The sequence below is a fragment of the Artemia sp. Qi Xiang Cuo genome, chromosome 6, assembly GCF_049724085.1.
Source record: "Artemia sp. Qi Xiang Cuo chromosome 6, ASM4972408v1, whole genome shotgun sequence".
NCBI classification, from domain to species: Eukaryota; Metazoa; Arthropoda; class Branchiopoda; order Anostraca; family Artemiidae; genus Artemia; species Artemia sp. Qi Xiang Cuo.
The window spans coordinates 45,396,768-45,409,337 of NC_142799.1; the positions used below are offsets into that span (position 1 = coordinate 45,396,768).

Here is a 12,570-nt window from a genome sequence, read left to right on the forward strand (position 1 = left end):
GGCACTAGCCCTTTGAATTTCCAATCGAGTGAGCCTGTTTTGAATTTTCTATGTCAGTGTCTTCTATAAAAACCTTATATGCCCCCAGGGCATAACTTAAAACCCTTTCCCTGAGGGTTGTGGGGCAGTGCCCATCTCAAAAAGATCTTTTCTATCTGGAAATAAACTACGCTGAACAAAATGGCTATCTCAAAATTTTGATTGAATGTGTTTGGGGGAATGATGGGTGTGAGGAGGGGGCTAGTTGCCCTCTAATCACTTTCGAATATTAAAAAGGACACTAGCCACTCCAATTTCCAATCGAATGAGCCCTTTTCGAAGTTTCTACGACAACTCCTTCGGTACGAAGTGCCCGGGTGGAGAAAAAACACATTGTGCCCACATCGTTCTTTACTTAGGCAGCGCTAGCTCGCTGCCTATGACCATTCATTAAAGTCAGATTCTCTTTCCCAATCAGTCTTGTATCTTTGGTCTGCCCCTTTATTGGTCATCCTCGGTTTTTTATTAGAGGTTTCACTATCGTTCGAGTCCTTATCACCGTCCTTATATTCTTGATCAATATCTATTACGTTTGTCATTGTGTTGTTAGACGTCTGGTCTATAAACAAGAGAAACATTTAGCTATTATTTCCGTTCTTTTATGGATTGACTTGCTGGTGAAAGAAACGAACCTGCATTAGTTTAATTTCTTCCAGCGCCAGCCTGCTGAGAACCCTTTGTTCTTTCCGGATAAATCCTTCGCCGGAAATCCGGCTACAGTCGGAAATTTGGCAGAAGTAAAGCAGGAAGTTTTGATCAGTTTCGTCAAAGCAGATATGACGTCGAATCACAGTAGATATGACATAAACACACATATATTGCGTTTTTGCTGATACCCCTGTTACCACGGTGACTGCGGATCTGCAGTTAGTTGTTTTGCAGTTACCGTGATATCTGATATACGATCCACTGCAAAAACGACTATAATATTGCCGAAATTGGACTGTGATATCTGAATATCAGTTACCGCGGTAACTGGCCAGATACCACGACAACTGCAAAAACGCCTTTTGACCGTGGTATCGGATACCACGGTAGCTGCAGAAACGATATTAGACCGTATATCGAATACCATGGTATCTGCAAAAACGCAACTATTGTCGTATAATAATAATATATATGACCCACTCTATAGGTCTTAGATAGTGGAGTAAGCAAAGGAAAGAAATAGAGAGAGTACAACAAAATAACACACACAACAACAAAAACCAATCAATGAAAAATTCTGTTTCTAAATCTGAATAGTAAAATTTGTTTACCGAAAAGGCCTGAAAGACCAAATGAAAATACGTTACTTCGTTGCTCTGACTTGGGCCCATGCTAACTTGGACACACATATTCAAGCAACGAATTAAACGGATACGTCAATTACGATTCTATTCAGAGAAAATATCCTTCCCTAAGGTTGATCATGAGGTTTGACAGCCAGACGAGGACCCTTGCCAAGAAGGGCCGAAATATCCGTTGTATGCATTACTTGAATATATTCATGATTAATAAAATTCCATACAGTGATATTCCCTGTCAGATTTGCGGTACCTCTACTGCTAGTAACTGTGTTGCATGCTTGACGAAAACGATTTACGACAAATAGGCGTTCACGCACTGAGCAGTGTTAACTAAGCTCATTTGATTGGGCCACTCAAAAGCCGAGTTTGTATTGAGGTTCAAAGTTTCCGCGTCATAGTAGAACTTAGCGCTGTGAGCATGGCCTTAAATATTCTGAACATCATGCTAGAGAAAACAGTAAAAATGCCAAAAACTCCTCTTAACACAATCCGATATTGCATTGTATTCACTTAAAATACTCATACAAAAATTTGCTTTTCAGTTCAACTTTAAGGAGTCCGGTGAAGAGCGGATACCTACAAGAGCCAATTGTTTGGATCACAGATTAAATTTTGGGATTCCATAGAAACCTTTGGTCTTGTTCATTTTGGATGCCTGTTCAACAATCATCTGTTTTGGACTTTTTTTTTTTTTTGCTTGTCGGGATCCCAAAACGTAAGTGGAGGGATACCTATGACATTGCAAAAGTCGTCCGTCTGTCCGTCTGTAGCCTAAGCACGACAACTGTCGAAGGGAATGAGATATCCTGATGAAACTCGGTGGGAGGATCCTTTGGGTCAAGGGAAAGGTCGAGTTCGTAGATGCGCTCTGTAGCCCTGCACTTAGGGGTGGGGATTCAAATTAAGGGACAGACAAAATATTTTTAAACAGCTAATGAGATAGTGGATTATGGGATAAGAAAACATGCTGAACATGGCAATGAAAACCATCTTCTCGCCAAACAAGTTGTTCGCCCGGAATCCGGCCAAAACCGAAAAGTTTTTTAAAAGTAAGAGTTTTATTTGAAGTTGATAAGATGTTTGACTTCGGGGTAAGAGGGCATGCTGAAACCGTATATGACAATCGTTTTTTAGCCGGACATATATTTCGTCCGGAATCCGGCTGAAACCGGATAATTTGTTATACATATATTTTTTATTTGAAGTTGACTAGATGTTGGAAATAGGGATAAGGAGATACGCTAAATTTGTTTCTGAGCTTCAATTTTTCGCCAGACAGGTAGCTCCGGAATTTCGACGAAACCGGAAAATTGGCAAAAGGCACGATTGTTTCGATCGGTATCGTCAAAATAGATATGACTTGTAGAGGTAAACACACATGCAGAATCCAAATCTGAACTTGGTTTTCTCAGAGGATTAACCATTTGGCCTTAATCTGTTTCTAGATATTTAAGAGTAAAAATGTTCAAGGAGTCTGGCGAAGACTGGATCTAGCGAAGACAAAACCCAATGTCTGGATTAAATATTGAATTTTTGGGATCCCATAGAACCTTTGGTCTTGTTTTTCACTTTCACAGAGGCACATTCAGTTATCAGATATTTTGCGTCCAGCCAGCCACATCGGAGGGTAGAAACGCTGGACACAGTAGACAAGTGCTAACAAGGAAATTGCTAATTTCGAAAAAAATAATATTTCTTAGCTGTTTCATCATCGTGATTTTGATGATCTTTTCTAGTGAGAATCGGGCTTTCAAAACTTTCGGTAAGAACTACACCTCTCGTTGATGCCATATGATGAATTCTAATTTTGAAATGATGGAATAACGAACTGCGAACTAATTAAAGCATGCATTTTTACAAACAGAAAACAGATCACATAAGCCGACCACCCCCTAAGATAGGCACGTAATGTTTGGCTAAACAAACTTTCTGAACGGTGCAACCTCCGGGCACTGAAAGCAAGGTAGGAGGTGCTCCCCCCCCTCCGAAATATTGTCGGCCAGTAATTAAAAAGTAGCCGAGTCAACGTGCAGCGCCGCTATTTTTCGTGAAAACAGTCAATGTTTTACTTGGAAACAGTAGATTTTTCTTAAAAACAGTCGGTTTCTTCTTGAAAATAGTTGTTTTTCTTAAAATCAGAAGAATTTTTTTCAACACAGTCGTTTTTTCTGAATAATATTTGTTTTTGTCTGCGTAAAACAGTCGGTAAAAATGACCAGCAAGTCGATGAATACCAACCCCCCCCCCCACATTTTGGCTAATAGCGGTTCTTACGACACCTAGGCTACTTAAATATAGTTACTACTTACCATCAATACCATCAGTAGAGGACTAAGTACCATTTTTCTGGGACGTAGAGGAATTACCATCCTCTTTGCTTACTTTAAGTTCTTTGGCACCTTTCCAGAGCATGTACTTATGGATTTGCTCGGTTTACGTTCCTTCCTGTGCTGTTCTAGGAGTTTATGTTCCTTCCTATGCTATTCTAGGAGTTTATGTTCCTTCCTATGCTATTCTAAGGGCTTATGTTCCTTCCTATGCTATTCTAAGGGTTTATGTTCCTTCCTATGCTATTCTAGGAGCTTATGTTCCTTCCTGTGCTATTTGGGTAGATTATGTTCCTTCCTATGCTATTCTAGGAGTTCATGTTCCTTCCTATGCTATTCTAGGAGCTTATGTTCCTTCCTATGCTATTCTAAGGGTTTATGTTCCTTCCTATACTATTCTAAGGGTTTATGTTCCTTCCTATGCTATTCTAAGGGTTTATGTTCCTTCCTATGCTATTCTAAGGGTTTATGTTCCTTCCTATGCTATTCTAAGGGTTTATGTTCCTTCCTATGCTATTCTAAAGGTTTTTGTTCCTTCCTATAATAATCTAAGAGTATATGTTCCTTCCTATGCTATTCTAAGGGTTTATATTCCTTCCTATGTTATTCTATGGGACCTCTACACGTGATTAAACACGTTTCGAAACTAAATGTTATTTTCTTGCCTTATGTTCCCTTGGTACCTTTCCAAACAAAGTGATAAAAAAAACATGTCTTTAGCAACTTCGTAAAAAAGGGTTTAGAATTTGCAAATTGGACTCTATGAACAGTATTAATTAATATTTGAATAATAGGAGCGTGAATGATTCTAATTAGTGATTGGATCGTATGAAGAAGGAGAAAAAGGGTTAAAGTGATTAGCAGTTAAGGTAACTCATTGCTTATTTATTATAAATTTAGAACAATATCAATCTATGGAAATGGTTAACGATGATAAAATGGTCTTATGACTTGACCTAGCTTTACTTCTTCGATGTCTTCTGTATAATACACAAGTGGCGTTTGAACAGTCTTGTCAGTTTAAAATAGAGTTTAACGTTATAGTATACTAAAAAGTTGATACTAAGAGAGATGTATATGGTAAGAAAAGAATTTTAATAATGGATAGCTTTACTTCTTCGATGTGTTCTGTATAATAAACAAGTGGCGTTTGAACAGTGTTTTCAGTTTAAAATAGAGTCTAACGTTATAGTATACTAAAAAGCTGATACTAAGAGAGATGTAGATGGCAAGAGAAGAACTTAATAATGAAATTCAGAAAAAACCTTACAAATCCTTGCAAATCAAGTTGTAAGGTGTATGTGAGTACGAACCATCAAGGATCATAAGCACCAACGACCCTAACCAGCAGAGACCTCAAACCCCCAAAGATCCCCTATCCCCAAACTCGAAGGATTCCCCCTCCCTCCAACTTTTTGCCCCCCCTATATTTTTTCTGAACTTTTTTTTTGATTTTGTTTTTACTTTTTTTTATTATTTTTTTTAACATTATATATTTTTTCAACTTTTTTTTACATGTATTCGAATGAGATGAAACATAATTAAAACAAAAAAAAATCACATTTAATATTTTCCAAACTCAAAAATGAAAATTGTATAGACATGTTAGTCATGACATTTACTATTAGAAAAATAATGTTTGTAGTAGCATTTTTTTTATTGGACTAAATTTTTTTTTTGGACTTCGAAATTATTCAACTTTTTTTTACGTATCTTAAAATGACATAAGATATGCTTACGGCTCCAACAATTGTACTCTATGCTTGCTCAGAGACACGATGCGACTTTCCCACTGGTTCTTTATGGCGGGTCATTTCACCTCTCGGATACACAATACAGAAATTTAATTCAGGAAATTATGAAAAAAATTGAAAAAATTCTTTATTAACATTCTTTATCGATTGAAGTCGCTTCCTAGACATACAATGCAGAAATTTCACAAAATCTAAGTATCGGAGTGATTAAATTCTATATCAACATCCTTTTCTCAGATAAATTGGATAAAATTGGCAAGATCTAAGTGTTAGAGTGAATAAAGTTTTTTTATCAACATCCATTGTCAGATTCATCGGATAAAATTGATAAAAACTAAGCATCAGAGTGAATAAATTCATTATCAACATCCTTTGTTGGATATGTCGGATAAAATTGACAAAATCTAAGTATCAGAGTGAATAATTTTTTTTATCAATATCCTTTGCCAAATACTTCGAATAAAATTGATAAAATATAAGTGTCAGAATGAAAAAGTTTTTTTTTTATCAACATCCTTTGTCGGATACATCGAATAAAAATTGACAAAATCTAAATACCAGAATGAATAAATGCTTTAACAACATCCTTTATCGGATATGCCGGATACAATTGACAAAATCTAAGTATCAGAGTGATTAAATTCTACATCAACATCCTTTTCTCGGATACATAGATTGACAAAATCTAAGTGTTAGAGTGAATTTTTTTTTGGCAACATCCTTTGCCGGTTACATCGGATAAAATTGAATAAATCTAAGTGTCAGAGTGAATAAATTCATTATCAACATCCTTTGTCGGATATGTCAGATAAAATTGATAAAATCTAAGTATCAGGGTGATTAAATTCCATATCAACATCAATCTCTCGGATACATGGGATAAAAGTGACAAAATCTAAGTATCAGAGTGAATAAATGCTTTATCAACATCCTTTAAATGCATTATCAGATTGATTAAATTCTATATCAACATCCTTTTCTCAGGTACATGGGATAAAATCGACAAAATCTAAGTATCAGATTGATTAAATTCTATATCAACATCCCTTTCTCAGGTACATGGGATAAAATTGACAAAATCTAAGTATTAGGGTGAATAATTTATTTTTTATCAACATATTTTATTAGTTACAACAATTTTAATTAACAAAATCTAAATATCAGAGTGAATAAATGCTTTTTCAGCATCCTTTGTCGAATATGTCGGATAAAATTGACAAAATCTAAGGATCATGAATTGACAAAATCTAAGTGTCAGAGTGAATAAATTTTTTTTGTTATCAACACCTTTTGTCAGATACATCAAATATAATTGACAAAATCTAAGTATCAGAGTGAATAAATGCAATATCAACATCATTTGTCAGGTATATCGGATAAAATTGACAAAATCTAAGTACCAGGTTGATTAAAATTCTAAATCAACATCCATTTCTCGAATACATGGGATAAAATTGACAAAAGCTAAGTGTCAGAGTGAATATTTTTTTTTATCAACATCATTTGTCAGGTAAATCGGGTAAAATTGACAAAATCTAAGTATCAGATTGATTAAATTCTATATGAACATCCATTTCTCGAATACATGGGATAAAATTGAGAAAAGCTAAGTGTCAAAGTGAATAATTTTTTTTATCAGCATCTTTTGTCAGATACAACGAATATAATTGACAAAATCTTAATATAAGATTGATTAAATTCTATATCAGCATCCTTTGTCAGATATGCTGGATAAAATTGACAAAAGCTAAGTGTCAGAGTGAATAAATTCTATATCAACATCCTTTTTTCGGATACATCGGAAAAAGTTGACAAAATCTAAGTATCAGAGTGATTAAATGCTTTATCAACATCCTTTGTCGAATATCTCAGATAAAATCTAAATATCAGAGTGATTAAATTCTATATCAACATCCGTTTCTCGGATACATAGGAAAAAGTTGACAAAATCTAAGTGTTAGAGTGAATAAATTTTTTTTATCAACATCTTTTGTCAGATACATCGGATAAAATTGACAGAATATAAATGTTAGAGTGAATAAATTTGTTTTATCAACATCCTTTGCCAGATACATAAATAAAATTGAAAAAATCTAAATATCAGAATGAATAAATGCTTTAACAACATCCTTTATCGGATATATCGGATAAAATTGACAAAATCTAAGTATCAGAGTGACTAAATTCTATATCAACATCCTTTTCTCAGATATATAGGATGAAATTGACAAATTCTAAGTGTTAGAGTGAATAATTTTTTTATCAACATCCTTTGCCAGATACATGGGATAAAATTGACAAAATCTAAGTATCAGATTAATTAAACTCATTATGAGCATCCTTTGTCGGATATGTCGGATAAAATTGACAAAATCTAAGTATCAGAGTGAATAATTTTTTTTATCAACATCCTTTGCCAGATACATCGAATAAAATTGATAAAATATAAGTGTCAGAGTGAATAAATTTTTTTATCAACATCCTTTGTCAGATACATCAAATAAAATTGACAAAATTCTAAATTTCAGAATGAACAAATGCTTTAACAACATCCTTTATCGGATATGTCGGATAAAATTGACAAGATCTAAGTATCAGAGTGACTAAATTCTATATCAACATCCTTTTCTCGGATACATAGGATAAAATTGACAGAATCTAAGTGTCAGAGTGAATAAATTTTTTTTTTATCAACATCCTTTGTCAGATAATCAAATAAAATTGACAAAATCTAAATTTCAGAATGAATAAACTCAGTATCAACAGCCTTTGTCGGATATGGCGGATAAAATTGACAAAATTTAATTATCAGAGTGAATAATTTTTTTTATCAACATCCTTTGCCAGATAAAGCGAATAAAATTGATATAATATAAGTGTCAGAGTGAATAAATTTTTTTATCAACATCCTTTGTCAGATACATCAAATAAAATTGACAAAATCTAAATTTCAGAATGAACAAATAGTTTAACATTATCTTTTATCGGATATGTCGGATAAAATTGACAAAATCTAAGTATCAGAGTGACTAAATTCTATATCAACATTCTTTTCTCGGATACATAGGATAAAATTGACAGAATCTAAGTGTCAGAGTGAATAAATTTTTTTTATCAACATCCGTTGTCAGATACATCAAATAAAATTGAAAAAGTCTAAATTTCAGAATGAATGAATTCATTATCAACATCTTTTGTCAGATATGTCAGCTAAAATTGACAAAATCTATGTGTCAGAGTGAGTAATTTTTTTATCAATATCCTTTGCCAGATACATCGAATAAAATTGACAGAATCTAAGTGTCAGAGTGAATAAATTTTTTTATCAACATCCTTTGTCAGATACATCAAATAAAATTGATAAAAACTAAATTTCAGAATGAATAAATGCTTTTAACAACATCCTTTATCGGATATGTCGGATAAAATTGACAAAATCTAAGTATCAGAGTGACTAAATTCTATATCAACATCCTTTTCTCGGATACATCGAATAAAATTGACAAATTCTAAGTGTTAGAATGAATAAATTTTTTTTATTAACATCCTTTGCCAGATACATCGGATAAAATTGACAAAATCTAAATACGTGCGCGCACATAACCTCGTCTAAATTTACCTTAAAAAATGAAATAAAGCTATGTTGACTTTGTATATTTTATTCAACATATCCGAAAATTAATTTAGTCACTCTGACACTTAGATTTTGTCAATTTTATCCGATGTAACTGGCAAAGGATGTTGATAAAAAAAAATTTCACTCTAACACTTAGATTTTGTCAATTTTAATCTATGTATCCGAGAAAAGGATGTTGATGTAGAATTTAATTGCCTCTGGTAAAGGATGTTGATAAAAAAAAATATTCACTCTGATACTTAGATTTTGTCAATTTTATCCGACATATCCGACAAAGGATGTTGATACTGAATTCATTCATTCTGAAATTTAGATTTTGTCAATTTTATTTGATGTATCTGAAAACGGATGTTGATAAAAAAATTTATTCACTCTGACACTTAGATTCTGTCAATTTTATCCTATGTATCCGAGAAAAGAATGTTGATATAGAATTTAGTCACTCTGATACTTAGATTTTGTCAATTTTATCCGACTTATCCGATAAAAGATAATTTTAAACCATTTATTCATTCGGAAATTTAGATTTTGTCAATTTGATTTGATGTATCTGACAAAGGATGTTGATAAAAAAAATTATTCACTCTGACACTTATATTATATCAATTTTATTCGATGTATCTGGCAAAGGATGTTGATAAAAAAAATTATTCACTCTGATAATTAGATTTTGTCAATTTTATCCGACATATCCGACAAAGGATGTTGATACTGAGTTTATTCATTCTGTAATTTAGATTTTGTCAATTTTATTTGATGTATCTGACAACGGATGTTGATAAAAAAAAATTATTCACTCTAACACTTAGATTCTGTCAATTTTATCCTATGTATCCGAGAAAAGGATGTTGATATAGAATTAGATCTCTGTGATACTTAGATTTTGTCAATTTTATCCGACATATCCGATAAAGGATGTTGTTAAAGCATTTATTCATTCTGAAATTTAGATTTTGTCAATTTTATTTGATGTATCTGACAAAGTATGTTGATAAAAAAATTTATTCACTCTGACACTTATATTTTATCAATTTTATTCGATGTATCTGGCAAAGGATGTTGATAAAAAAAATTATTCACTCTGATACTTAGATTTTGTCAATTTTATCCGACATATCTGACAAAGGATGTTGATAATGAGTTTAATTAATCTGATACTTAGATTTTGTCAATTTTATCCCATGTATCTGGGAAAGGATGTTGATAAAAAAAAATTATTCCCTCTAACACTTAGAATTTGTCAATTTTATCCTATGTATCCGAGAAAAGGATGCTGATATAGAATTTAGTCACTCTGATGCTTAGATTTTGTCAATTTTATCCGACATGTCCGATAAAGGATGTTGTTAAAGCATTTATTCATTCTGAAATTTAGATTTGTCAATTTTATTTGATTTATCTGACAAAGGATGTTGATAAAAAAAATTTATTCAACCTGACACTTAGATTCTCTCAATTTTATCCGATATATCTGACAAAAGATGTTGATAAAAAAATTTATTCACTCTAACAATTAGATTTTGTCAACTTTTTCCGATGTATCCGAGAAATGGATGTTGATATAGAATTTAATCCCTCTGATATTCAGATTTTATCTGAGATATCCGACAAAGGATGTTGATAAAGCATTTAATATGTTGATAAAGAATTTTATATTTTATCAATTTTATTCGATGTATCTGGCAAAGGATGTTGATAAAAAAATTATTCACTCTGATACTTAGATATTGTCAATTTTATCTGACATATCCGACAAAGGATGTTGATATAGAATTTAATCACTCTGATACTTAGATTTTGTGAAATTGCTGTATTGTCTGTCCAGGAAGCGACTTCAATCGATAATGACTGTTAATAAAGAATTTGTTCAATTTTTTTTCATAATTTCCTGAATTCAATTTCTGTATTGTGTATCCGAGAGGTGAAATAACCCGCCATAAAGAACCAGTGGGAAAGCCGCATCGTGTCTCTGAGCAAGCATAGAGTACAATTGTTAGAGCCGTAAGCATATTTTATGTCATTTTAAGATACGTAAAAAAAAAGTTGAATAATTTCGAAGTCCAGAAAAAAAATTTAGTCCAATAAAAAAAAAGTGCTACTACAAACATTATTTTTCTAATAGTAAAGGTCATGACTAACATGTCTATACAATTCTCATTTTTGAGTTTGGAAAATATTAAATGTAATTTTTTGTTTTAAGTATGTTTCATCTCATTCGAAGACATGTAAAAAAAAGTTGAAAAAAATATATCATGTTAAAAAAAATAACAAAAAAAAGTTTAAAAAAAATAAAAAAATGGGGGGGGGGGCAAAAAGTTGGAGGGAGGGGGCATCCTTCGAGTTTGGGGATAGGGAACCTTTGGGGGGTTGAGGTCTCTGCTGGTTAGGGTCGTTGGTGCTTATGATCCTTGATGGTTCGTACTCACATACACCTTACTACTTGATTTGCAAGGTTTTCTAAGGTTTGTTCTGAACTTCATTATTAAAATTCTTTTCTTGCCGTCTACATCTCTCTTAGTATCAACTTTTTAGTATACTATAACGTTAGACTCTATTTTTAACTGACAACACTGTTCAAACGCCACTTGTTTATTATACAGAACACATCGAAGAATTAAAAGCTATCCATTATTAAAATTCTTTTGTTACCATCTAAATCTCTCTTAGTATCAACTTTTTAGTATGCTATAAAGTTAAACTCTATTTTAAACTGACAACACTGTTCAAACGCCACTTGTGTATTATACAGAACTCATCGAAGAAGTAAATCTAGGTCAAGTCATAAGACCATTTTATCATCGTTAACCATTTCCATAGATTGATATTGTTCAAAATTTATAATAAATAAGCCATGATTTACCTTAACTGCTAATCACTTTAACCCTTTTTCTTCATCTTCATACGATCCAATCACTAATTAGAATCATTCACGCTCCTATTATTCAAACATTAATTAATACTGTTCATAGAGCCTAATTCGCAAATTCTAAACCCTTTTTTACGAAGTTGCTAAAGACATGTTATTTTTTATCACTTTGTTCGGAAAGGTACCAAGGGAACATAAGGCAAGAAAATAGCATGTAGTTTCTAAACGTGTTAAATCACGTGTAGAGGTCCCATAGAATAACATAGGAAGGAACATAAAACCCTTAGAATAGCATAGGAAGGAACATAAACCCTTAGAATAGCATAGGAAGGATCATAAACCCTTAGAATAGCATAGGAAGGAACATAAACCCTTAGAATATCATTGGAAGGAACATAAACCCTTAGAATAGCATGGGAAGGAACATAAACACTTCGAATAGCATAGGAAGGAACAGAAACCCTTCGAATAGCACTGGAAGGACCATAAACCCTTAGAATAGCATGGGAAAGATTAAAAACTCCTAGAATAGCATAGGAAGGAACATAAACTCCTAGAATAGCATAGGAAGGAACATAAACTCCTAGAATAGCATAGGAAGGAACATAATCTACCGAAATAGCACAGGAAGGAACATAAACCCTTAGAATAGCATAGG

General features: G+C 32.7%; 1 pseudogene; it reads right to left on the minus strand.

Moving 5' to 3' along the window:
• Positions 1-416: 416 nt before the first annotated feature.
• Positions 417-12,570, minus strand: part of LOC148951278 (uncharacterized) — a 43,578-nt pseudogene continuing 31,424 nt past the window's right edge.